At 33.0% G+C, this 26,574-nt stretch overlaps 1 protein-coding gene and 1 long non-coding RNA gene across 2 annotated transcripts in view; one reads left to right on the plus strand and one right to left on the minus strand.

Annotated features, from left to right (window-relative positions):
* LOC141627052 (uncharacterized) overlaps positions 1 to 26,574 on the plus strand; it is a 93,783-nt gene that overhangs the window by 56,822 nt on the left and 10,387 nt on the right. The window lies entirely within an intron of this gene.
* On the minus strand, positions 8,208 to 10,394 carry LOC141627053 (uncharacterized). The gene is made up of 3 exons (XR_012536616.1): positions 9,349 to 10,394; positions 8,700 to 8,758; positions 8,208 to 8,576 (listed from the first exon to the last, which is right to left on the minus strand). It is a non-coding gene; the product is annotated as an uncharacterized LOC141627053 (long non-coding RNA).

The raw sequence follows: 26,574 nt of genomic DNA on the forward strand, positions 1-26,574 counted from the left end.
TATAAAATTTTAAAAAAAAAAACTTTAGATCAATTCCTAATAATAGGCTCAAACGGAAGTAAACATGCCCAGAATAAAACATCAAAAATAAATCAATTTGATATGAGAATGGTTCGAAGATCATGAAAAATCTCATATGGCCTTGTTCCCAAGAAATAAGTTTAAGCTTATTTGACCAAAATTTCATTTATCTTAATTTTTTGTAAGTATTTGGTAGATAAATTATTTACCAAAATAAGAGTAACATATGAGAAAGCTACCAATTTTTTAATCCTTCTATTTATAATATTAAATATGAAGTACTTATAGAGACGAGGTGGACAGTCAAGCTGTAACACACTTATAGGGAAACTAATAGAGCCGCTGATTTCTTAGCAAACTTTGGGGTCAATTCGGGTTCCTTCATTACGCATTTAGACGCTCCTCTTCCTGAGCTATGTTCGATCCTTCGGGAGGATGCTTTTGGTGTCGCTTTTCCTCGTGTTATAGTTAGTAGTTAGTTTTCGGGACTTTACCCCTCATTTGTACCAAAAAAAATATGAAGTACTTATTATGTCATTTTACCAAAAAATCAATTACCTTTCGGTTAATTAGTAAAATATATACATACATCAAAAATTCAAAAAATCAATATACTTTAAAAGCTTTCGAATACATCAAAAATTCAAAAAAATCAATATACTTTAAAATCTTTCGAAGGCTGCATAATCTTTGATCATCTATCTCAAATTTTACCCCTATATACATAGAAATCTAAGTAAATATAAATCTAATTAAAAATATGAGTAAATAGAATTCTACCTAGTATGTAAAACCAATACTAAAACACAAAGATACATGGTTGAGTAAATACTACGTAGTGCACAATCAAGATTTGATTAAACTAAAACATAATGTGCATTCTTTTGATTTAATTAATTAATGACCATAACATATGTACAGTCTTGAGTGGGGCTGGGCACCGGTTCAAAACCGGACCGGACCGGAACCGGAATCGGAATCGGAAAAATTCATGGTACGGGAGGTGACCGGATTACAAAAATTCCGGTCCGGGACCGGACCGGAAAAATTCCGATCCAAGACCGGACCGGTTGGACCGGAATTATCCACTTTTTCAAATTCCGGTCCATTGGACCGGATTGAATCGAAATTAAAAATACAATTTTAAGAAAAAAAATGAAAATAACAATAATTCCGGGCATTTCGGTCCAAACCGGTCTGGACCGGAAAATACCGGTCCTGGACCGGACCAGACCATAATTTTTAACTCTGGTTCCGGTCCACTCGATTCCGGTCGGGACCGGTCCGTTTTTCCGGTCGGGACCGGATTATGCCCACCCTTACTCTTGAGGCCTTTAATAATTTGTAATATAAATTATTAAAACTCTTTGAAACTTAATCTTATTCGAAATCTAGGCTAATGCGTGCGTTTAGAAATGACCAGTAATTCATCATATGAATAATACTATGAGTTGCTCCATTGTTACAAAAAGCCTTGAGTTGTCCAAGCTGCCAAATTCTAATTTAATTCTTTCGTTTCTCCACCTAATTATCTCTACATTCTTATAGAGAGTAAATTGATGAAACAAAAATAGTAACATATATAGGTCGGTGCATTGTTTTGTATGCATTGATCACTTGAATATATATGGAGACATTTACGATGTATATACACACTTCTATGATTATTTAGTGACTATATTTTGATGGAATCGTAGTTTATACTCCGTGTAACTACGTAAGATTACATTACATCATATTAACATAACACTTTAATCAAATAAATTCATTATTTATCCACCAGCTTCTTAAATTTATTTTAATGCTAGAATACCAACTACAAATGTATGATACCATAAATGGGGCAAAAATAAAAATGATAACTTGGACTATTACGAATGTCCATTATTTATTTGATCATTTTAATCTACTTATATTAGGATAATTTTATTAACATATATTTGATCTACTTATATTAGGATAGTTTTAATAAAATTTATTTTCAATATTAAGAAATCTACTTTTCTTAGGATAATTTTATTTATTAATTTTTTTATTTTATTTATTAATTTTTTTCGAAATCTACTATTGTTAGGATTTCAATTTATTGAATTTTTTATTTTATTTATCAATTTTTTTCGAAATCTACTCTTGTTAGGATTTCTAAAAATGTTGGACTCTCTAATATCGCTCGAAAAATTCCTGCTTTATATATATGTATGTACTAGATTTCATGCCCGGGCGTTGCCCGAGTAATATCAAAAAATAACATCTGAATATTTATCTTGTGATTGTTGCTTCAAAGGCATTTTATATCAAACATATACCTATATTTTGGTTGATTTGCGTGATAATTATTACTCTCCAACGAACTAAATGGTGTTGATTGTTCTTTTAGTTAGGTAGACAATTTGCATAATGTTTTGGCTTTGGACAGGTAAAAGATGACCCGACATTAAAAAATGTTTTATCGATACGTAACTAACACGATTTTGATTGGGATTATTAATCGATCCGTGCTAGAACAGCACGATTTTGATAGATAAAAGTCCAATACAATACTCGTATGACTTGCCATGCACCTAGTACAACACAACTATAACATGAATTCGCCAAATTATTCTCCGAAAGCTTTCTTTTTGAGTAAATGCAATTCAAGGATTATACAACTAATTGTACCAATTGTACGGTATAGAATCTGAGCTTTATAATAACGTATCCGAGCTTTATGTTAAAAAATATGAGCTTTATTAGAAAGTATCTGAATTCATCCATTTACACATTAAAAATATGAACTTTGAATTAGCTCAGAAAAAAATACATATAAAATTGGATTCTTATACCGTGGTTGTACAATGTTCTGTATACAACTGGATGTATAATCCTATTTGTGGAGTAAAGGGTAAGAGAGGCCTTAACTATTAGAAATTTTTACAGTTAAGGACTTGAACTAAAAAGACGATTTAAAACCGAAAAAGAATATATAATTACTTAATTAGGCTTGGGGAAAGATAGGAAAAATGGATGTAATATTTATACTTAGAATTGCATCTTTTGCATTAGTTGGCAGTTTGTGTCTTGAACTCCTGATATAACCATTAGCTTATTGATTTTAAGCCGTATTACTCAGCAATAATCAGTCTCCTACTCTAAGTCAATTTACTTATTGATTGATACATTAAGGTGTTGTTTGGCCTAGTTTATGTGAAATAGCTTTTACTTTCTACAATGAGTTTTTTCTTAAACCACTTTTTGAAAAAGTTGTGGTTGTTTGGCCTAACTTTTGTAAAAGTAGTTTCTTAACAAATTGATGTGTTTGGCATACTACTGTTTTTTAGTTTTTTTTTTTAGTTTCCATAATCCTAAGAGTTTTTGGGAGAAGTAGAAGCAGAAACATCAATTTGGTGCTTCTGTTTCTAGTGGCTTTTTATTAACTTCTGACTTTTCAAATGTAGTTTTTATCTCCCTAAATTACAGTGTTTGGCCCAGCTTCTACTTTTACAATTAGAAAAGCACTTAGAAAGCTTGACCAAACACCCCCTAAGTTAATAACGTGATAAATCTTCAAACTGCTTGAAAATTTAGTATAGTATTCCCTCTGTCCAATTAATTATTGTACTTTGATTTTGGCACAAAGATCAAGGATATTATAAACTGATCTTTAAGTTTACGGAGGCCAATATTCTTAAGGATGTGGTTATTCATGAATTATTCATACATCTTCACTGTAGGTGGTTTGAATACTCCGTAACTTGAGGAGAGTTTCTCTCCATTTTCTAAAAAGAAATGGAGAGGTCATTTCTTTTCGGTGATCCAGATCGTATTTTGGCATCATCGAACGATTCAAAATTTAAGGGTAAAAGTAAAGAGATAATGAGATTTGGTGGGAAAAATATTATTAATGAGTTTAAGTGAGGAAATGGAGAGGAAATGGAGAGAAAGAAATGGAGAGGATCCATTTCCCCGTAACTTTGTAATTTCATTTAGCGGACTAATTACATGTTTTCAGCAATATTAATGTCTCATGCACCCCCCTTTCTGCTTTGCATAACTGATATCCATATTATATGAGGTCAATTTAAGCTAAATATTTTGCATAATTGATCAAACATATTAAGTCGATTAATTCTCCTAAATCAATTGTTTTCATTTAAGACCATTATATAATACACCATAATTATATGAATATAAAGTAGTTGTTTTAAGTGAAACTTTACATGGTTATTTACATGTAATGCAATTAATATTATTGCACCATAGACGACAAAAGGTAAAATATATATACCGTCTTATTGCTCCTGAATATTTCGGCTTCTAGTATTCTCTTACCTCATAGAACTGCAATGAAAAAAACGGTAAATACTCCATTCGTCTCGGTGATTTGTTATCTATTCGTTTCGGCACAAAGACCAAGAAAATGAGAAAAAGAAGAGAAAAATAATGATAAATAAAGACATGCAAGGGGATATGGGAGGGGATATATGCATGAAAAAATTCCTATATGAAAAGAATTTGGAAGCATGAAACTTATTTATAATGATACCTACCAAAATTAGAAAAAGAATTGCAACTGTATGTTCTTGTTGATGTAGAGATCACGTGTACGTAAAAGTGCAAAATTATACCATAATTAATTAGATCTTTATATTTTATATTAGTAATTAAATTTTATTAAAAATTAAATATTTTTGAAGAGTTTAAGGTCTCGTTTGGTTCATACGGGAATCAAATGCATGTGTTAATTAGCAATGCATGGGAGTTAAATTCCAACATCAAAATTCACATGAATAGCTAGAATCCGTTTGGGTGCCATGTTGGAGTTCTATTCTCCTAGGAGTTTTCAATGACCATGAGGGGGGTAGGTAGTTAAATTCCCCCATCATGCAGGAGTTGGAAACTCCTTGGAGTTTGAAACTCCTCCATTTTACAAAAAATGGAGTAACCAAACAACTTGTAAAAACCACAATTTATGGGATTTTAGAATTCCCATGAATTTGGTGGGCAACCAAACGAGGCCTAATATTGCTGTAGAAGTAGGAGTACGACGATGGTATACGAAGGGGAGAGTCAACGAATTGCTAAATTTATCTTATACTCCGTATATGTTCTTGCTGGAAATTCTATTTTGTAGAATTAGAGTACAACTTGAATACCATGGTTTATCACATTATTATTTAATTATTAAAACTTCTAACTTTCCTCTTAATAAATATAATATCAATTTTTCTCTTAGTATTGATTTTTTAATTTATTCACATAATTTATTCAACAAAACCAATGACCAATAAAATAGCTCCAAAGCAATAGCTAATAAAATCGCTTCAAAAGTTCCTCTTTTAAATATATATATTGATATTTATTGATTAAAACCGTATAAAAATAAGAGAAATGATAAATACAACCCAATGAGTTGTATTTAAGGAACTAAATGAGAAAAGAAAATTTTAATATATGCATTACTTGCACTAGTTTATGTGTAAATTAGTCTTGAATTTCTAAATTAATACCAAATATGGAAGATATTAAATATTTAAATACAACCCAATCATTACCCTAAAAATAAACCTATACAATATGTACCAATAACACTAACAACTTTATATCCCTAAAAAGGAAACAAAGGTATTAATTCCAATAGTAAATAGAAGTATATATGTTCTATATACATCTATCTTAATATAATACGGATGTCCTTAATTGATAGTCTTAATGTATAATCCTTATAACAAGTACGAGTAACTCTTTTAGACCTTTCAAACGAGTCTCGCAAATCAGGTTATGTAGCGGGTTTATTATACGAATCAAAATCAAAGTATTAGTTACTTGAGTGAGGAATTGAGATATTTATCGCAACACCGGGTAGTGAGTTTTAATATATACATTTTTTTATACTCCGTACTAATTTTTTTTATAAGCCCAATATAAAAGAACAAATTATTTATTAGCATTAAATGAATAATTTTCTTATAAAAATGAACCGTCTCACCTATATCAAGCTATCTTATTCTATAATTTGTGTAAGGGGCATGTTTGTCATTTTGTAAAAATTTACCTAATATGAAAATAGATAATAAATGAATAATATACATAAAATGAAAATAGCTAGATAAGAAACGATCGAGACGGAGGAAGTAATAGTTTTGGAGTCATTTTATAATTGTATGAGCTTTTAAATCAGAGAGAATGTCGATCCATTACAATTTGGCAGATTGTTGGTCTCAATATTGTTGTTGTATAATTTATTATAGATGTACATATATTTTAATAGGTCGAAATAATATATATGGAGTAGTTATTTTCATTCACATCTATATAAGATTTTTCTTAGTTCTTTATATCGACTTAAATGTACTAAAATCATGTTATATTTACTAAATATATTCACCTTTTACCGATTTTTTATTTGATCGTGAATTTAAAATTCATTTTATAAAATATACTTTTATTTTGCTTGAATATATCCACATTATTGTTTGTTTTATGATGACAATAAACTAAAACAAGGATAATCATGCTCATTTATATGCTCCTATATTCAATAATAAGGTTTATGATTTTTCTAACCTATGCCCACTAAGTATAGGATAAGAAACCCAAAAAAGAAATAATTAAATGATGTTTTTATATAAAATTGCAATATCCTATATTTTTTACTTTTCTTTACAAGAAATACATTAATTTCTTTCCTATTTTGGATTTCTTATCCTATGCCTAGTGGGCATAGGTTAGAAAAACCGGTCTTATGGGATTTCTAACGTATCCAGACATATATTAAGAACAAAAATAAGCCAATAATATCATGATTTTTTTCATGAGAAATTGAAAGATGAATCATTCCCATTTTAAATAAGGCCCCGTTTGACAAGATATTTCTGGTACCTAATTTGGTCAAAGTAGCTTATTTGACCAAAATTTCAGGTACCTTTTTTTTTAAGCGGTTGGTATATATAACTTATTTAACCAAATAAGGTATCTGAAATTAAATGCTACCTAGAGTAGCATTTGAGATTTCAGGTACCTGATTTGGTTTGATTTTTCGTTTTTACCCTTTAAATTTATACTATTAAATAATTATCATATCCTTTTACGTCATTTCATAAAAATCAGTTACATTTTCAGTTAATTTGTCAAACATTTTCTTATATAATCAGCTATCTTATAAATTCCTAATTTTCAGCTACCTTATCAGTTACCTTTTCAGGTTTCAGTTAGCTTTTCAATTTTCAGCTACTTTTTCAGGTTTCACACTACTAGAAAAAATACCTAAGATACCATTGGAAACTAGCCAAAGAAACCAACCTAGAGATGGTCTCAAGGTCAAAGGTCTCTTAGGATAAGAAACCATCCAAAAAAATTGGTTTCTTTGTGTAAAAGTTAAGACCATTTATAATAAATAGATGGTTTCTTTGGTATAGGAAAAGAAACCATGTAAGTTAGTCAAAGAGATAGATGGTTTCTTTGTCTAAATAATTAACAAAAAAAAATGTCGATAAAAGCGTTAAATCTTATGAAGACTTTTCAGTAGGTATAATGAAAACGTTCACGCTAATTATCATATATCAAAAATCATCTTTCATTCAAATTTGATCTTGAGATACATAATGTATAACACGATGCTTTACAAAATTCTATCAAATAATCTTATCTTTATTAATTCAGAAGACAATACTCAATCCAGGACGTGCCACGTCATTAATTTAACCTTTTATTTTTTTGGAAATACATGTTATGGTGGGACCCGTTAGTGTGCAATGTATTTATTTCTTCAAATTTAAATATACAAACATGCGACAAATTGCGTCTTAGAACAAATACTATGAAATAATACTATGAAATAATTTTATACATTTCGAATAAATGAAATTAATGGCATATAAGCGAAATGAATTACAAATCGGAATAAATGAAACTAATTACAAATAAATGAATTACATAATTTAAAAAAAATAAAATAAATAAAATTACATAATTACGAGAAGGAATTACATTTAATAACGGGATTGAATTACATATAATACGAATAAATTACATGCATAATTTTTAAAAACTAGTTAATACGATATATATTTTTAAAAAAATATCATTTGTTATTTCCTCTTAAACTATTGCATGTGAACACGTATTTATAACAAGTTTAAACATTAATTATGTAGATGCTGATTTAGATCAACTAGATAAGTACAATAAAAATGCAAAAAAAACAAAAATACATCCAAAAACATTAATACCGTTGCACGGGTTTAAAACTAGTAAATACATAATACATAAACACTCACTATTGCCAAAATTAAGTTGGCCAATCTACCCTCTGACATAGTCTATTATCTATATTCCACAACAACATCCTAATATAACTAGGATACAGGGTAGTCTAACCGGTATTTGCTCGCCATAGTTCACCCATTACTTGAAGACGAGTCCCATATAACACCTCTGAAGCAGTCGTCAAACTATTGTACTCGTGCTCCCTCGCCAAGCGAACTGAATCAATTATTATAAATAATGAATCACTTCCAATAACAGGCATTGTTTACTGTTCTTATTACACCATGTTTATGTGCATTTTGCCTAAGACCCTGAAATGCCATTAAGAAATGTTATCCATAAGACTATAATCCATACAACTCTCCACTAAAACAAATACATCAACCAAAACAAAGCTAATAGACAAATTTTTCAGCGGCTAAGAAGTGCAATACCTCATTATTATAACAACCTCTAGCTAGAGTAGAGGAGTATCAAAAATCCATTTTATCCCCTTCTTTCATAAATCAAGCTAAGGATCAATTATTAAAGATATAAAAATAAAATCATATTGATGAAATCACAAAAACTATACTTCAAAGTCCGTACAAATTTATCTTATAAAATTATATACCAATTCATCAGATTAGTAATTAACGGAAAAAAAAAAGCATAAGAGATATCAATTATCAACAACCCAAGTAATCATATAAGTAACGTGACAAAAAAAAAAAAAAAAAGAGAACTGAAAATGTAATTAACAAAAAAAATTAGGGTTTGAATATTTGGGGATTTTAGTTAGGGAAAACAAAGAATCAATCCATTAAAACTTACAATTAGGAAAATCGACTATTAATTACTCCCTCCGTCCCGGTCATTTGTTGTCCTTTGGTTTTGGCACAAAGACCAAGGAAAGGAGGAGAGGGTCAATTACTAAATGACAAGTGGAATAAATTGAGTGTGAATGATCAAATTACTCATCAAATTCATTCTTAAAATAGAAAGGACAACAAATGACTGAGACACCCCAAAATGGAAAAGGACAACAAATGACCGGGACAGAGGGAGTAAATGGTAATAAGTCAAATAGAGATTATAACTCACAGATCTGATTTTACTCGCTAAAAGTTGAGAGTTGAGATTTGAGCGTCTGTGGCCTAATCAAGAGTAGGCCGATGATAGAGGAAAGGGCTGCTAACAATGACAAGTACCGACGAGTTTAGGGTCGGCAGCCATGGTGCTTAGAAGATGGAAGTTGTGAGAGAAATGAGATGGATACTGTTTGAGAGGGAAGTCGGCGAGTGAGGAATATGAAAAAGGAGTTGTAGGTTTTTGTGTTTAAATAATTATTATAAGGAGTGTTTTGAACTTTTTATATACTTTTTTTTGTTGAATGGTTTCTTTGATATCAGTAAGAAATCATTTATCATTGAAAAACGTAATTTATTTTCGCAGTACAATTTTTACTCAACTCAATACTTTTTACCTACTCATTTCCATTTAATACCCCTAAGATAAAACTAATGTACTACATCAAACAAAAAGAAAAAAACGACCAAAAAAGGCAGTACACCCACAATACACTGCACCCTACCGACCAGTCTAACCACCACTCCCGCCCACCCTACCACCAAGTTCAACCACCAGGCATTAATACTGTCCGGTGCGGACGACCACCGTCCACAATCCCTTCACCAGCGAGCAACCATTTTTGTTGTCTCTTTGTAATGTTCTCAAAGTCGCTTCACCTGATGTCGACAACGACCGACGACGCTTCTTGCCCACCCTTCAACAATGGCCTTTATAAATTAATTACTTGAATTACTAAATTAATCAAATCAACTATGTTTGACAAAATGGTGGTAGTTGACTCAATGTCTGATGATTCTAATTTACTTGTTTAATGTCGACATTGACATTTTGGTAATATAAATGGTGAGACGAAGATGGACAGGTGGTGTGGGGTAGAAATAAATGTTTGACAACGGTGATTATGGCGGTGATATAAGGTTGTGATTGGCGATGTTGTCATATGATGGTGGTTGACAGCGGTTGTAGGTCGGAGAGACAATAAGTGAAGATGAGAATTAAGATAGAGGGAGAAATGAGAGGGAAACGAGATGGGGAAATAAGAAGAGTAAAATTGTCATAAGCGTACTGCTTACTTGGTTATTTATTGATGATGTTTTTTCTCCATATTCTAGCAGTGTCAGCTAACTTTTCAGTTAGTTTTATAGTTTTGAAAATATCTTTTTATTTGGATTCTTAATATTTTTATATGATAATAAAAATATGTTTTCATATGATTATATTATATCATTCTATTGCCATATTTTTATGATTAGATAAATACAAGAAGATAATAGTCAAACTTATGTGACAACTATCATAAATCCATACGGTTGGTGTTGTCCATCTTATCTTTGTTTTATATGTTCCTTAAAATTTATCTAAACCTTTTGCGTGGAGAAAATAAGTAATTGGGGTGGGAGAAAAAAAGGAGTCAACTTAAAAAATCTCCTTTCGCTGCTGCTGTATTGGTGTGCATATGCAAATGTTGATTCAACACGGGTCTATGTTTTTTTTTTTTTTTTTTTTTTTTGGTTTTTTTACGGGTTTTTACTGGCTGAACTTTTTCGATCCCACACAGAACCTCTAAATTAGAAAAAGATTTTGGTAACCCTGAAGTCCCTTAATTGTAATTAACGTGACCCTGAACTTTATTTCCGTCAAAATGGGCCGTTAAGTGTAATATGTGGCGAATGACATGGCTAATGTTGGTTGATGTGGCTAATGACTAGGCATCCTCCTCCTTCATGCGTCTTTTTCGACTCTTTACTTTCATATTCTTTATGAGCGACAATTAAATGACAATAATCAATCAATGTTGACATCAATTCATTAACTTTCATATTCTTTATGAGCGATATTCTAATCAAAAGTAAACAAATGATCGATACAAATTGAGTAAAAAACACGAGAACTAAATGTGAAGACGAACATATCCTCAATGGTGAATATTAAGACGGTGGAGAGAAAGATGAGCAGCATGCGGCAGTGGAGGCCGAAACGGTAAAAGCACAAAGCAATCAACGAACGCGCGCTGAAATCTCCTTGTTCGAGATATATGCTATACTTGTCGTCGAAGACTTTTCTTTCGTTATCTTTTCCCCCAATTCTTCCACCACAAATTCGATTCGCCAGATTATTGTGTAAAATCATCTATTATCGTTAGTTCTGATTGTTTCAGGAGGAAAAATTGTAAAAAAAAATTGTGAATTAGGGTTTGGTTTCGCTGATTTGTGATTAATTCAGCGGATTCCTTTTGTTGTGATGGTTGTTGTTGATATGACGAGGGGAGTAGATTTGTGTCATGTTTCGAAAAGGGATCGGCTGAGCAAAAGGTGGATTTTGGATTTGGAGATAAAATTAGGTCTGAAGATGTCGAATGGAGAGTTCGAGGTAATTATGATGAATTGATGATGCTATGGAATTTGATGGGAGGTGTTCCTCTTCAGAAAAAGAGGAAATTATCGCCTGGTTTATGGGATGTTGAGGATGATGGTCTTTGTTGACTGTGGAAGATGATCAGGAGCCACATTAGCTTGATTAGCCATGTCATTCGCCACATATTACACTTAACGGCCCATTTTAACGGAATTAAAGTTCAAGGTCACGTTAATTACAATTAAGGGATTTCAGGGTTACCAAAATCTTTTTCTAATTTGGAGGGTTATCATGTGGGATCTGAAAAAGTTCAGGGTCACCATATAGAAAAACCTTTTTTTTTTTATTAGGTAATAAAATTAGATTGATCCTTTAAGATAAGACTAACCTATCTCATCCTTTTGAATGATAGAGGTAAGTTGAAGTCACCGACTTTCAAAACACCTCAAAAGAATTGGACATGAATGTCCAATAAAAGCCATAAAGTCGACAACTTTGTTGGCTTCACGAAAGCAATGTTTAATTATCATTTCATCAAAGAACTGAAAATCTAATTTTACATCCTTGATAATAATAGAAATTTTCCAAGTACTATAGATTGAGTTGATAACACATAAATTATCACCTTCTACAATTAACTTCGAGATTCCTAAGTATTTAGCTGCTAAAATGTCTTCTTTTAAAACGAGAGCTTCAGCAACAAGAATACTATTAGATCCGCACTTTTTTTCTTCTAGCAAAATGATTTTACCATTATGATCTCTTATAGAATATCCTAGAGTAGCTTTATTACCATCTATTTTTGATCCGTCAAAATTTAGCTTTAGAAACCCATTTTTAGGTTTCTCCCACCAAATTTCTTCCTTATTTTTAACTGACACGTCTTTATCAGGATTGTTAAGATCCTTATGTCTAGTCTCATTCCAAATCTTGATGCTATTATTACATAAAAGGATAATTTTGCTAATATTAAAATGAACATCATTAAAAATAATGTCATTTCTATGGAACCACTGGTCTATGTTTAGTAGTCGCCTACAATCAGTTTTAAGAATATGCGTATTAATACAGTTGATATGTTATTGAATACTCCCTCCATTCAACTCCACATTACAAGTTTCTCTTTTGTACACTATTCACAAGTGAACATTCAATGTCAATTTTCTCTTGATATATAAGTGAAAATATATTCATGTGAGATCTTATTTGATTCGTCTTTAGGAGTACATTAAGAATATCTAACTTTTATAATTTTTACAAATACGAGCTAAAGATATTACCGCGTAAAACACGAGTTGGCAAACGTGAAAAAGCAAACTTGTTTTTTTTGGTGCAATGAAAAAGCAAACTTGTAATGTGGAGTTGAATGGAGGGGAGTATCAATAGTTAACTAGTTTTAATCCCGTGCAAAAATTGCACGGGTTACTTATTAAACAATTGTTATTATTAAATTATGAATGAACAAAATATAGAAATATTGAAATTCAAATATACAAAATTATAAGTAAGAATATCAATAGACAATATTGAATATAGTAAAGACAATAATATTAATACAGTCGTTATTACATGAGACGGTTTTACACGGTGAGACGATTTCATTGTATATAAAAACAACTTACTTATTAGTATTATATAAATAGTTTATTTGTAGAAATAAACCGTCTCACAGGGAGATCCGTCTTACTCTATAATTCGTGTCAATCTAAATAGGCTGAATAACAAACTGTTGGCTCAAAATCTAAATATGATTAAAATAGGCTTAAACAACCTCAAACTAACCCATTAAAATCCCAGTACATATCGCCAAAGCCCCCACCTTCACCTAATACTAGTAAATCAGTAATGCTAACCTAACATACTTCACACGCCTCACTACAAGAAATCCTGTTTCGGGCGACTACGATTGGCGACTGAAATCAGTCGCGAAAAGCAAAATGGCGACTGAAATTGGTCGCCAGAGCACAGTAGCAAACCTTGGTCGCCAATTAGAAATCGGGCGACTGAAATCAGTCGCTAAAATTGGCGACTGACAAAGTAGTCGCCAAATAGCCAAATTGGCGACTAAAAGTAGTCGCCAATTTGGCGACTGATAGGCAACGTAGTCGCCAAATTGGCGACTGAAATCAGTCGCCATTGTTGATTTTCAGTCTCCAGTTTGGCGACTACGTTGCCTTCAGTCGCCAAATTGGCGACTACTTTCAGTCGCCCAGTAGTCGCCAATGGCACTGGCATATCAAGAAGTTTTGTTTTGGATACTCTGTTTTGGCGACTGAAAGTAGTCGCCAAAATTACATTTCAGTCGCCAATTTCACTGTAATTTTGGTATGAAAATTCGGTTTTTCATACTACCCTATCCTTTTCATTGCCCGTACACTGCATTTCTATTACTACAAAGACCAACTTGAGCAAACCAAACTCACAACACAACACAAATGGAACACCAATAATCAAATCTCATATATAAAATGAGAATAAACCAAGTTACCAACAAATCCTCAACAAACCAAATCCGTCACAAGTCTAACTAACACTACCCACTACCATGTTCTTAAGTTTTGGGAAAGGGGCACATAAGTCAAGTAACAGGAAAAAAAGCACCCGCGCCAAATCCACCTCCTCCGGATGGATCATTAGGATCTTGCCAATGGGGACGAGGACCGGAGTTGCACGAACCGAAGAAGGCTTCCATTTGATCGAACTTTGCTTTCATTTCCCGCATTTGTTGATCCCTTTCGGCGTTTAGGCGCCTTTCTTCGGCATTTTTGCGCCTTTCTTCATCAAGTTGTGATTGTAAGACACTTACAATTCCCGGCTCATAAGTTTGTTTGGACTTTGAAGAAGTCCTTGCTTTTGGCGCCTTGAAGAAAACTCCATGAGCTTCTCCGGTTCCATATACCGAGCCCTTTTTGTACCCCTCAACCAAGTCAAACCAAATATCATTATCGGGCCTATCGGGGGTGTTCTCTTTTTCACGCAAATAAGCATCGTACAAGTGAAACCAAATATCATTAAAGGTTATTTTTTCATGAAAAATTTACCTATAATATATAATGTTATCAAAGGAAATTGACTAATTAAATGAAACATACATATAGTTCCTTATCTTTCGCCTTAGTCCAATGCCTAATACCCTTATCATCAACCTTGCTATGCGTGTCTGCAAAGAGCTCGGGAGCCGTCATCTCTACCTTACCTTTTCTCTTCCCCTTCTAAAAACAAACAAAGCATAAATTCATGGTTTTCACGGTTAATTTTTTTTTTAATAATTGCATCTAAGGTGTTATGTATACTTACTCCCAAAACACGATCCAAGAAAGAACGAGATCCCCCGTAGTGAGTAGCCTCAACAATGCCTTCTTTCTTTCCTCCTCTTTTGTTGAGTGAACCTCGCTCCGACTTTATCTTAAATTCCGGGGTTTCACGTTTCTTCATTAGACCTTCATATACGTCACCTAAAATTCAAAATAGTGTTAGAAAAAATAAAATGGTTACGTAAATTTATTATAACTAAATACAAGTAATCAAACTAATAAAATAATACACACCTTTCAAATGCTCGGGCTCCTTTTTCCTCTTCACGGTCTTATAGATGACATCTCTGTATCTTTTAGTACAAATATGATTGTACCTTTCACGGACCATATACTCCAATCCCGCCGGCCAATCAAAGGATTTCTATAAAAAGTTTTTATTAGTATAAATTACTAATTGAAATTTAGATATAAATTAACAAATTAATTATATACAAAAATATACCCGAAAGATGTTGAACCATTCTTCTTTTTGTTGGGGCGTAGCGTCACGCCAACAAGTGGGAACATCCCCTGTCATCTTCTGTTTCGTACTTGCCGAACAACCACTAACAACCGTTCTGCAGTTAAACCTGAAATACAATATGTTAAATACAAGTACGAGTTTATATTAAACAAAGAATGAATATTGTAACTTTAATGGAGTATATGAAATGAACATATGAGTAACATATATCTTACCAAAGACCAGCCGGATCAAGTATCATCTTCCCATCATTAGTCCACTGAATCTCGGGTCCCTGATCTGATGAATCATCATTGGTCGAGTCCTCGACCGACGCTTGCTCAATCTCCGTCTCCTCTTCCTCTAAAGAAGACGTACTACGACGCTGACTACCCCCGCCTCGCTGTCTACCTCGTCCTGCGCCACCTCCTGCCATCTACAATTGCAAAAAAAAAAAAAATATTAAACAATGTTGTTAGTAAAATAAAAACATAATTGCAATAAAATATAAAATAAAATTAAACAATGTTGTTAGTAAATTTACCAAAATAACTAACACTAATCCTCATCATCTTCTTCATCAGTTTCATCCTCATCCTCATCCTCATTTTCATCCTCCTCCTCATCATCATCATCATCAACTTCTTCATCATCATCATCATCATTATCATTATCTATTTCCTCCTCCCACTCCTCCAACTCTATATCTTCTCCATTCTCTTCCTCCTCTTCCTCATCTTCCAACTCTTCACCCTCTTCATTCCCATTCTCGTAACTGATTTCTTCAATTGGAGACAAAATGGTGCTACTTGATACTACTTCTTCTTGGAAAAAAGAGCTATCTATTTTTGATCTTGCCTTTGTCTTAAAGACTGCCCACCATTGCTTTTGATTTCTATCATTCCTCGTGCATGGATAAGAAGAGAAATACACTTGATGAGCTTGATGTGCGAGTATAAAAGGGTCATACTTAGAATATGTTCTAGTATGATTCACTTCTACGAGTTTGTAACGTTCATGTACTCTTGTTCCGGCTATAGAATTGTCCTTCCATTCAACCTTGAATAAGACAATCTTATAAGCACGCTCACGCCCATTATAGCACATCTCAAATATTTCCTCTACTATACCATAATAGTCATTGTCATCAAGAGAAGAAATAGTGACACCATAATTGCATCTAGCCTTATTTTTACTATAGTTGAATGTATGAAAATTGAATCCATTAACTAGGTATCGATTCCAAGTTCTAACCATTCGTGAAGGACCAGAGGCTAAACTCCTTATCAAATCATCTTCGATATTCAACTCAATAACATGCTTCTTAAACCATGATGGAAATTGCTCCTCGTGTTTATTCCAAACATCATCCCTCCTCACATTAGGATGCTCTTTCATGAAATCACCAAAAACTGGATTTCATATGGTTCTAAGATTTCACAATTAGATAGAACGTAAAGGTGAGCACGATTATATTCTTTGTCATCCAAATATCTTGTTCCCCCAATTGTTGAGCAACCTTCATCATCATGAGTTTGAAAAAACTCGGGTAAACTTGCATCAATTTCATCCTCTTTGTCAATGTTCAAGTATTTTGCCTTGGTTTCTATATGTTTTTCAAAGTAAAGCGAGCAAAAATTTGCAATCTCTTCTGTTAAATATGCATTGCATATAGAACCTTCTACCCGAGCTTTGTTACCAATTTTCTTCTTCATGTGTTTAAGATACCTATAATATAATTATAGAGCTTAATTAAAGTTGATAAAGTTAAAAAATTAAAGTGTATAAAAGAATAATAGTTATAATGCCAATAATACTAGTTAACTTTTATTACCTTTCAAATGGATACATCCACCTATATTGGACGGGTCCTCCAACTTTGGCTTCATAAGGCAAGTGAACCGGTAGATGCTCTATGGAATTAAAAAATGTAGGAGGTAAGATCATCTCAAGTTTACACAATATTTCTGGTATTTGCTCTTCGAGACGTATCATGTCCTCAACGCATATTGAGGAAGAACATAAATCTCGAAAAAATTGACTAATCTCAACAATTGCATTCCACACGGTAGTCGGGAGAAGATGTTTCAAAGCAACGGGTAATAATCGTTCCATGAAGACATGACAATCATGGCTTTTCAAGCCTTGCAACTTTAGCTTCTTCATATCAACACATCGTTTAAAATCCGATGCATATCCATCTGGAAACTTCAACTTTCATAACCACTCACACAATACCTTCCTTTGAGCTTTGTCAAGAGTAAAAATGGATTTTGGCTTTAACCCGTCTTTCCGAATGTGCAATTTGGGACGGTCACAAAATTTCTTTATATCTTTTCTTGCAGCAATAGTATCACATGACTTTCCTTCTACATCCATAATCGTATGAATCAGTAGCTCAAAAAAAATTTTCTCTATATGCATTACATCCAAGTTGTGCCTAATTAACATTGTTTTCCAATACGGAAGGTCCCAAAAAATGCTTCTTTTAAACCAACCATTTTTTTTTCAACTCTTTAAACTCTTCTTCTGTACCATCAACAGTAGTTGGAAAATCACATATCAACTCCCATACCTCATCCCCCGGAAGTCGATCCGGAGCATCGTCACGCACCTCTTTACCTTTTAAGAAAGCTTTCTTGTTCCTCCTATGTCCATGTCTTTCCGATAAGAAGTGTCTATGACAATCAAACCAACTTATTTTCTTGTAATTAGGGAGATAAAATGCTTTACTCTCTTCCATGCAACAAGGACATGCCTTTTGCCCAGCAGTAGACCAACCCGATAACATTCCATAAGCGGGAAAATCATTTATTGTCCATAAAAGTGAAGCTCTTAGTTGAAAATTTTGCTTTTTGGACACATCATATGTTTCCACACCAACTTCCCACAAATGTTTCAACTCTTCCACCAATGGTTGTAAATAAACATCTAAATTACTTTTTGGATTTTTTGGACCGGGAATAATAAGTGCCAGGAAGATAAATTGCTTTTTCAAGCACAACCAAGGTGGTAAGTTGTATGGAGTGACCATTACAGGCCAACATGAATAAGGCTTACCAAACTGATCGAATGGAGAAAACCCATCTGCACACAAGCCAAGTCGTACATTGCGGGGTTCATCGGCAAAATCAGGATAGATCATATCAAAACGCTTCCATTCCTCCCCATCACTCGGATGACACATCTTTCCCGAAGTACGAGGATTTTCCTTGTGCCATCTCATTTGTTCGGCAATATTTTTGGTTGCATACATTCTTTGAAGTCTTGGAGCGATTGGAAAGTAAAATAATGGCGGGTTTATTGATATTGGTTTCTTACTCTTTCCACCTCTCTTACAACCCTTGTTGCCTTTTTTCCCCCTCAAAACAATATCTCCCTCCCTTGTCTCATATCTATCTCTTTGACATTTCTTGCACTTGTCAAGGAAAGCATCATCTTTCCAAAAGAGCATACATCCTTCGGGACATGCATCAATCTTTTGATGCGGAAGTTGAAGACCTTTAACTATTTTTTTGGTATTGTAGAAACTTCGGGTCATGACATTATTTTCGGGAGAGCATCCTCAAGCAAAGAAGCAATGGCATCAACGACATTAAATGGCATATTAAACTCACATTTCACCGTTACTATCCTAGAGGCGGCTTGTAACAATGACATTTTGCTCCCTTCATATAATGGTTGTTCAGAAGCTTTTAACATGTCAAAAAAAACCTTTGCTTGTGGATTTGGTGGTTCTTCTTCATTCATTGCAAGATGATCGTCATTATTGAAAACATTAGACTCAAAGGCATCAACAACCATATCTCTATATGGGTTTTCATTTTGTTGGATTTGAGGTTGTTCGGGAGAATATGCTTCCCCATGAGAAATCCAATTGTAATAGTTTGGACAAAACCCATTTGTATAAAGATGTTCTTCTACCTCTATGTCATGTAGATATTTCACGTTTTTGCATTTAGTACAAGGACATCTAAGTTTATTTTCTACCAAATCATATTCATCATTTTGTTTAGCAAATTCAATAAATCCACGAACCCCCTTTATAAATCTAGCGGTAGGACGTCTCTTCTTATCTACCCTTTCTTCGTACATCCATCCACGTTCCAATCTCTTCATTTTAATCTAAATAATATATAAACAATAATTTTAACAATAAAACATAGAACCATCTTTAACAATAATCCATACAAACTAATTAACTATACTAATTAACTAAAATTATATTAATTAACTCATATTATACTAATTTATACTAATCAACTAAAATTATACTAATTTATAGTAATTATACTAAAATTATACTAATTAAATAAAATTATACTAATTAAATAAAATTATACTAACTATACTAATTTATTACTACTTTTAAGAATACTCCTTATCAAACTAATTAAAATAATTTACTACCTTTAAAAAACCAAACTTTATACTAACTTACTAACATTACTAACATTATACTAATTCACTAACATTACTAACATATATTAATTTCCACCTTACTAACATTATACTAATTCACTAAACAATATAACCAATAAACAAAATCAACAACACTAACAACACTAACAAAACTAATATTAAACAAAATCAACAACACCACTATAACTACAATCATCACAAATTAATTCCAATTTCACCAAAACCTAATTAAATTACATTTAAAAACCTAATAATCAACACAAATGTTTATATAAACATATCAAATCATCCTAATACTAATTACAATAACAAAAATAATCTAAAATTAAACAAAGTAATTGAAATTTAAAACAAATAAAGAAATTATACCTTCAAATAGCTAGGATGAACCGAAATAAGGCACCAACTCTTCTTCCCGGCGTCGAGGTGGTCGGTGTGATGGTGGTCGGAGTAGTGATCGGAGTGGTGGTTGGCTTAGGTGGTCGGAATAGGTGTTGCGGTTGGGACGATTTTTGTGTGTTTATGTTTTAGTAAAGTAAGAGAGAGGGGAGAAAGAGTCCCGTATTGTTGCGTATAATAAGTGACTGGGCGACTGATTGGCGACTGAATTGGGGTAGTCGCCAAATTGGCGATCGATTTCACGCCTGTTCAAAATCGATCGCCAATTTCAAATAGTTGGTGGAATTTGGTAGTCGCCAAATTAGCGACAAATGACTAGTAGTCGCCGAATTTTTTTTTTTTTCGCGCCAATTTGGCGACTATTTTTTCCTGTCGCCATTTTCAGTCGCCCGAAACAGGATTTCTTGTAGTGCCTCTTTCTCCCTCGCTCTCTCTCGTCAAACACACCGTCACCAGTCACCGTCATTATATCACTCCCTCAAACTCATTCTCTCACTTCTGTCTCAACTTTATCTCTCGTAAATTTCATGGATTCATAGTCCCTATAATTTATCTCTATAATCCTCATTCTTTAAACAATATATCATCTCCTTACTCGATAATGTTTCATTTTTTGTTCATGTTTCAATGATTTTTTTCTATTCAATTTCTCATAGATCTGGTGGTTATTTTTCTAAAAGTTGTTTTTTTTTTATCTTTTTATAAATTATAAAATTATTAGTGAATATCATAGATCTAATGAGTATTGTTTTTTTTTAAATAAAATTACTCAATATAAGTAAGTATGTGTTTTTAAATAATATTCTTTTTACTCTATTTCGTTGCCTATATTATGTTTAAATTATTTTTTCATTTATTTAAAACTTATTTTCGTTAATTTTAAAAAATCTCATATTTTGAATGTAATCTTCCCCTTTTTTGAAGTTTCTTTATTTTATTTTTTTGACAAAACAATAGAGTATTTCTAAGAAAGGAAATCAAATCTATTAAATTTAAATGACTTTGATATTTTCTGAAGACTATTTATCAATTAAATTCCTAAATCTTGTTTTTATATAAGTTTTTTATGGTTTAATGACATATTTTTCCTATACTGAATTACAGGATTTTTAAAGAGAATTTTTTGAAATAAATTGTTAAATTTAGTTTTCGGATTTTTTTGAAGATTTTAAATTTTTTTTTTTCAAAAAACACAAGTAATTTTTAGATGTTAAATATTGTAATCACTTTCTTGGGATCATTTAAAAGAATTAGATTATATTAATTCAAATTAGATTAGCTTAGATTATACGGAGTATTAATACATTGATTTTATTAAAAAAAACGTGCAAAAAAAACTCAAAATCGTTTTCTTCGGAGTAATTTTTCAGATTTAAATTGGGTGGAGGAGATGAGAGGAGAGATGGTAATTAAATGGTGTATATAACATGGTGGGTCCTATATTTGCCAAATTTCTGAAAATTTTCAGCCAATGGGAAGCCTTGAAAGAACCTGGCTTTTATACTAGGTAGATGTACTATGTATCATCTGGTGAAAGACATAGTCTTTTAAAATCGAATCATATCGACAAAATGCACTACAAGTTATACTCAGTCTCGAATTTATTTTCGCTTACCATTTTGCCTCCGTGAACAATAAATTTACAAGTAAAATATTATCCTTGTAACTTATTTACTCCCTCTATTCAACTCTACACTACCATTATCTATTTTGTACACTATTCATAGTTAAACATTCAATTTCAATTTTCTCCCAATACATAAGTGAAAATATATTCATGTGAGATCTTCTTTTATTCGTCGTTACGACTACAATAAAAATATCTAACTATTTTTTTTTTTTTTTTGCATACACGTAGCTAACGATATTTAGCGCGAAAAAAACGCGTTGACAAACGTGAAAAAAAAGTGCTAGTGTGGAGTTGAATGAAGGGAGTATTAAAATCTACATAGTATAAAAGCTAAGTTTTTTCTTAGCTTCTTATTGGCTATTGAGTTTTTACATGTGGGTCTCCCCATATTTCTTATTCTATTTAATTACCTCCTCCTCAACACAATTCATATTCATATCTCCTATTCATATTTTAATTACTTATGTTAAAACATAAGTTAAAATGTCACAATTTACATAAAATATTACAATTTACATACATTCAACGGGTCTAACATGTCAAATACTTTTAATATAATTCTAATAAAATACGGTGTATATTATCTAATATTCAAATCTAATATTTATCAAATATTCGAATCTCCAAATATGGACTATTTATATTATCACGGTATTGAACACTTAATCACGCATATATATGTTCATGTATCTAATGATAGCGCCTGTTATTACGGCCCGTGTATTTTTTGCACGGGTATAAAACTAGCTAGGTAGTAATTACTCTTATTAAAATAACTGGAGGTCCAGTTCCTATGCTAATCCTATGACACGTGCATAAGATAAAAGTGGACGGCTATGATTCTTGAACCAGTTATTTTTCATCTTCACCACCATTTTTGTTGCACGTTACTACTTTTCATACCAGCAGCAATATTATTCCACCGCCATTTTTTTTATCATGACCTTCATGTTTCAAATGTTTATCCTCCACACTATTATTTTTTATTTGCATGCTGTTGAATTTCATCACTTCTTCAAAGGATCATCTTCAATTTTTGTCCAGATCTTTCTTTGTGGCAATCCAGTAGTGGGTACGGCAGAGATGACGGTCCGGCGAATTTGCCGTGACTCTCAGGGGGTGGGTGTTTGTGGAGGTGGCAAGGTGTATTGAGGCGGGGGAATCAGTGAGTTTAAGGCGGTGGTCGTGGTTGTTGTGTGATGGCGTTTTACCGAGGCAGTGATTTTGGTGTAAGTTTGTTTGTTTAATTGGATGTGAATTGTGAAAATCATGGTTAAGTATGAGCCATTTTTGGTGATGCTTGATCAACTTTTCCATGGTGATGGACTGATGTCGGTGATGGAGTTTTCTTTCTCTCAAGTATAGGTTTAGTAGATACAAAAGGGAAAATGACATAACGCCACCGGGTGTTACTCAAATCAGTAACACCGGGGGTATTTTGGTAAAATTTATCTATTATTTCAACTTTTCCATTTTAAAAAATAGATTCATTAGAAAGGGTAAAAATGGAAATTTAACTTATTTTTAAGATGAAGTTCGCTAAAAACACAGGCACGATAATCTGATACAATTCATCTCCAGTAGGACATAATTATCAATCGATGCATTTTCAAGTAAAACATCTACTCTAATTTGCAAGAGTCACATTAATAACCGAGTAATCAAAGATTCAACACACAAAGTATATCCCATGAAAAGAGTTGCACTCAAACTTAGGGTAAACATATGGAATTTGCTCCTTTAATTAATGTAGAAAAAAGAACTTCTGGTTGTTCATTTGCAAAGAATTCAAAATCTTTGATGAATCATGATTGGATTGTTGTGCCATGTTCTCTGCGCATTTGAAAATATTTTTGGTTGATTTTGTTATACGAATTATTAATAACTACTGTGACAATGCACACTTCCGGCAAATATTTTGATCAGTCATACAAGTAAATTTGTATGATTGATTACTAATAGGAGATGCTTTGAATCGGAATTAGCGAAGAAGAAAACGGCACTCTAGGTTGAATCCAATAACAACTTTTATTTGAAACTTCCATTTTTAACATTTGCATAATTGATTAATAAATAAAAATGAACTATTTATTTAATCTTTAAATATATTATTTTATTAGGGTGTTACTGAGAGTCGGTAACACCCGGTGTCGCCATAGCACAGGTTCCCATTTACTACTAATCAGTTAATCTGAGTCCTTTATTTTACCTCTTCCCACGTGTCATACGATTAGGCAATGTACTGGACCCTCCAGTTATTTTACCTACTAGAGAGGATCCAGACGCATTATTATATGCATGCGTGTCACGAGATTGTTAGGTACTCCTAACTACTCGTATCATTCATGCCCAATTGGTTATTTTCGACAAGCTTTAATGCAGTGGGCACTCTTGTCGAGGGAATTCAAAGAGGAAGGTATCTAAGAGCATCCGTAAAGGTGGAAATCGAGCTCCCCATATACACTCTTTTTCCTCATATAGGAATCCTCATTATTGTACCAAACTTCCCAACATTTAAAGCTCCACTGTTTTTAGGGGAGGTCCCAAAGAAAAATAAGACAATTTGTGTTATTTTTGAGGAGGTTCCCAAATTTTTGTGTGTGAATTGGGAAACTCAATTGTTGCATAGATGTAATTATGAAATAGAGAGGGTAAATGAAAAAGTTAGTGGAAAAGAGGTGGACGAATAAGAAAATGAAAGAGAAAATATGGGAAGCCTCACCTTTGCGGATGCTCTAATACTCGCTCCATTTAAAGAAGGATTTTATGAACTATGGTGAAATCAGATCATAATGATCAAATTGTATGATGATGTTGAATGTAAGAGAGACGAGAGAAATAAGAAGAGAGAGAAGTAATCTGAAATTATTATTGATCAACTTAACAATAAGATACAATGGTGTGGTATTTATATTAGTTTGTTAGGCATAATCACGAGTTAGTTATAACTAACTAATTCCTAACAGACTGCTTATTTCTAACTAACTTTATATTCTACATCCCCCCCCCCCCCAACCTCAAGATGGATGATCTTGGAACAACTTGAGTCCTAGCTTTGCAGTGAAGAAATGATGTTCTTGTTTTCCAAGTGCTTTTGTCATCACATCAGCAAGCTGTAAACCAGTCCTGACATGTTGAGTGTAAAGAAACCCTTCCAATTGCTTGTCTCTAACAAAGTGACAATCAATATTGAGGTGTTTAGTCCTCTCATGAAAGACGGGGTTTAAGGCAATGTGTTGAGCAGCTTTGTTGTCACAATATAAAGGAATGGGACGCTTGATGTCAACTCCAAAATCTTTGAGTAACCCAACCAACCAAACTAGCTCACTTGCAGTATAGGACGTACTCACGTATTCTCGTCGCAAACTCTTGCTAATCGTGACTGTTTCTTAGTTTTCCAAGAAACCAAGGAATTCCCTAAGAATATACAAAGAGCCACTCAAAGACCTCGCAACTAGAAGCACATGAACCCTAGTCTCGCATCACTTTGTATGCTTGCAGACTAAAGGAGGCGATGGATGAATAAAATAAACCGGCGTTATGATGATCCCCTTTCGTGTACCTAAGAAGATGTTGTGCAGCTTGATAATGTGGCTCTCGTGGCTGACTAAGAAACTGACTAAGGTGTTGTACACTATAAGCAATATCAGGTCTAGTCAGACTCAAGTATAGCAGCCTGCCTATAAGTCTTCTGTATACCTCAGGATCAGCCAATAACTCTCCTTGATCAATAGCTAACTTGAGTCCCTTCTGCATAGGAAAAGAAGCAGCCTTACAATCCTCAAAAACTGCATCTTTAATGATGTCCAGGACATATTTTCTCTGGTTTAACATTATGCCAGATGCATTCCTTCCAATCTCCAAGCCTAAAAAATACCTCATTACACCCAAGTCCTTGATAGTGTACTTGGAATGCAATTCTGCTTCAGTGTATCTAGTGCACTCAAATCATCACCAGTCAACAATATATCATCAACATATACTAAGACCAGGGCCAGTTTATTGGTCATAGGATCATGTTTAGTAAATAGAGAGTAGTCTTGCTTGGATTGTACATATCCATGGTTAACCAAAAATTTTGTCAATTCTTGATTCCATTGTCTGGAAGCCTGCTTCAAACCATATAAAGACCCGATGAGCTTACAAACTTGTCCTTTCTTGGCCTTAGTGTAGCCCAATGGAGGTCTCATGAATACCTCTTCATCAATATAGCCATGTAAGAAGGCATTATTAACATCTAACTGAAAAAGAGACCACTTTCTAATGGCAAAACATCCAAAGTAAGGTCCCGATGGTGGTGAACTTTGCAACTGGGGAGAAGGTGTGTTTGTAATCCTTGTCCTTAACCTGATTAAAACCCTTAGCCACCAGTCTTGCCTTAAACCTCTCCACTGTTCCATCAGCCTTGTGTTTTATTTTGTAGACCCATTTATAACCTATAGCCTTCTTACCAAAAGGTAGTGATGTCAACTCCCATGTATTATTTTTCTCAAGAGCATTTAGTTCCTGATTCATGGCAGTAACCCATCTAGCATCCTGACTTGCTTGACTGTAATAACTGGGTTCAAATTCTTTAATTACATTATTCAAGGATGATGTGTAGCTTGGATCAAAATCATTATGCAGCTGTTGAAGAACAGTTGCATGTAGAGCAGCTGAACAAATATAATCAG

Source organism: Silene latifolia, chromosome Y (assembly GCF_048544455.1).
Source record: "Silene latifolia isolate original U9 population chromosome Y, ASM4854445v1, whole genome shotgun sequence".
In the NCBI taxonomy this organism is placed as follows: Eukaryota; Viridiplantae; Streptophyta; class Magnoliopsida; order Caryophyllales; family Caryophyllaceae; genus Silene; species Silene latifolia.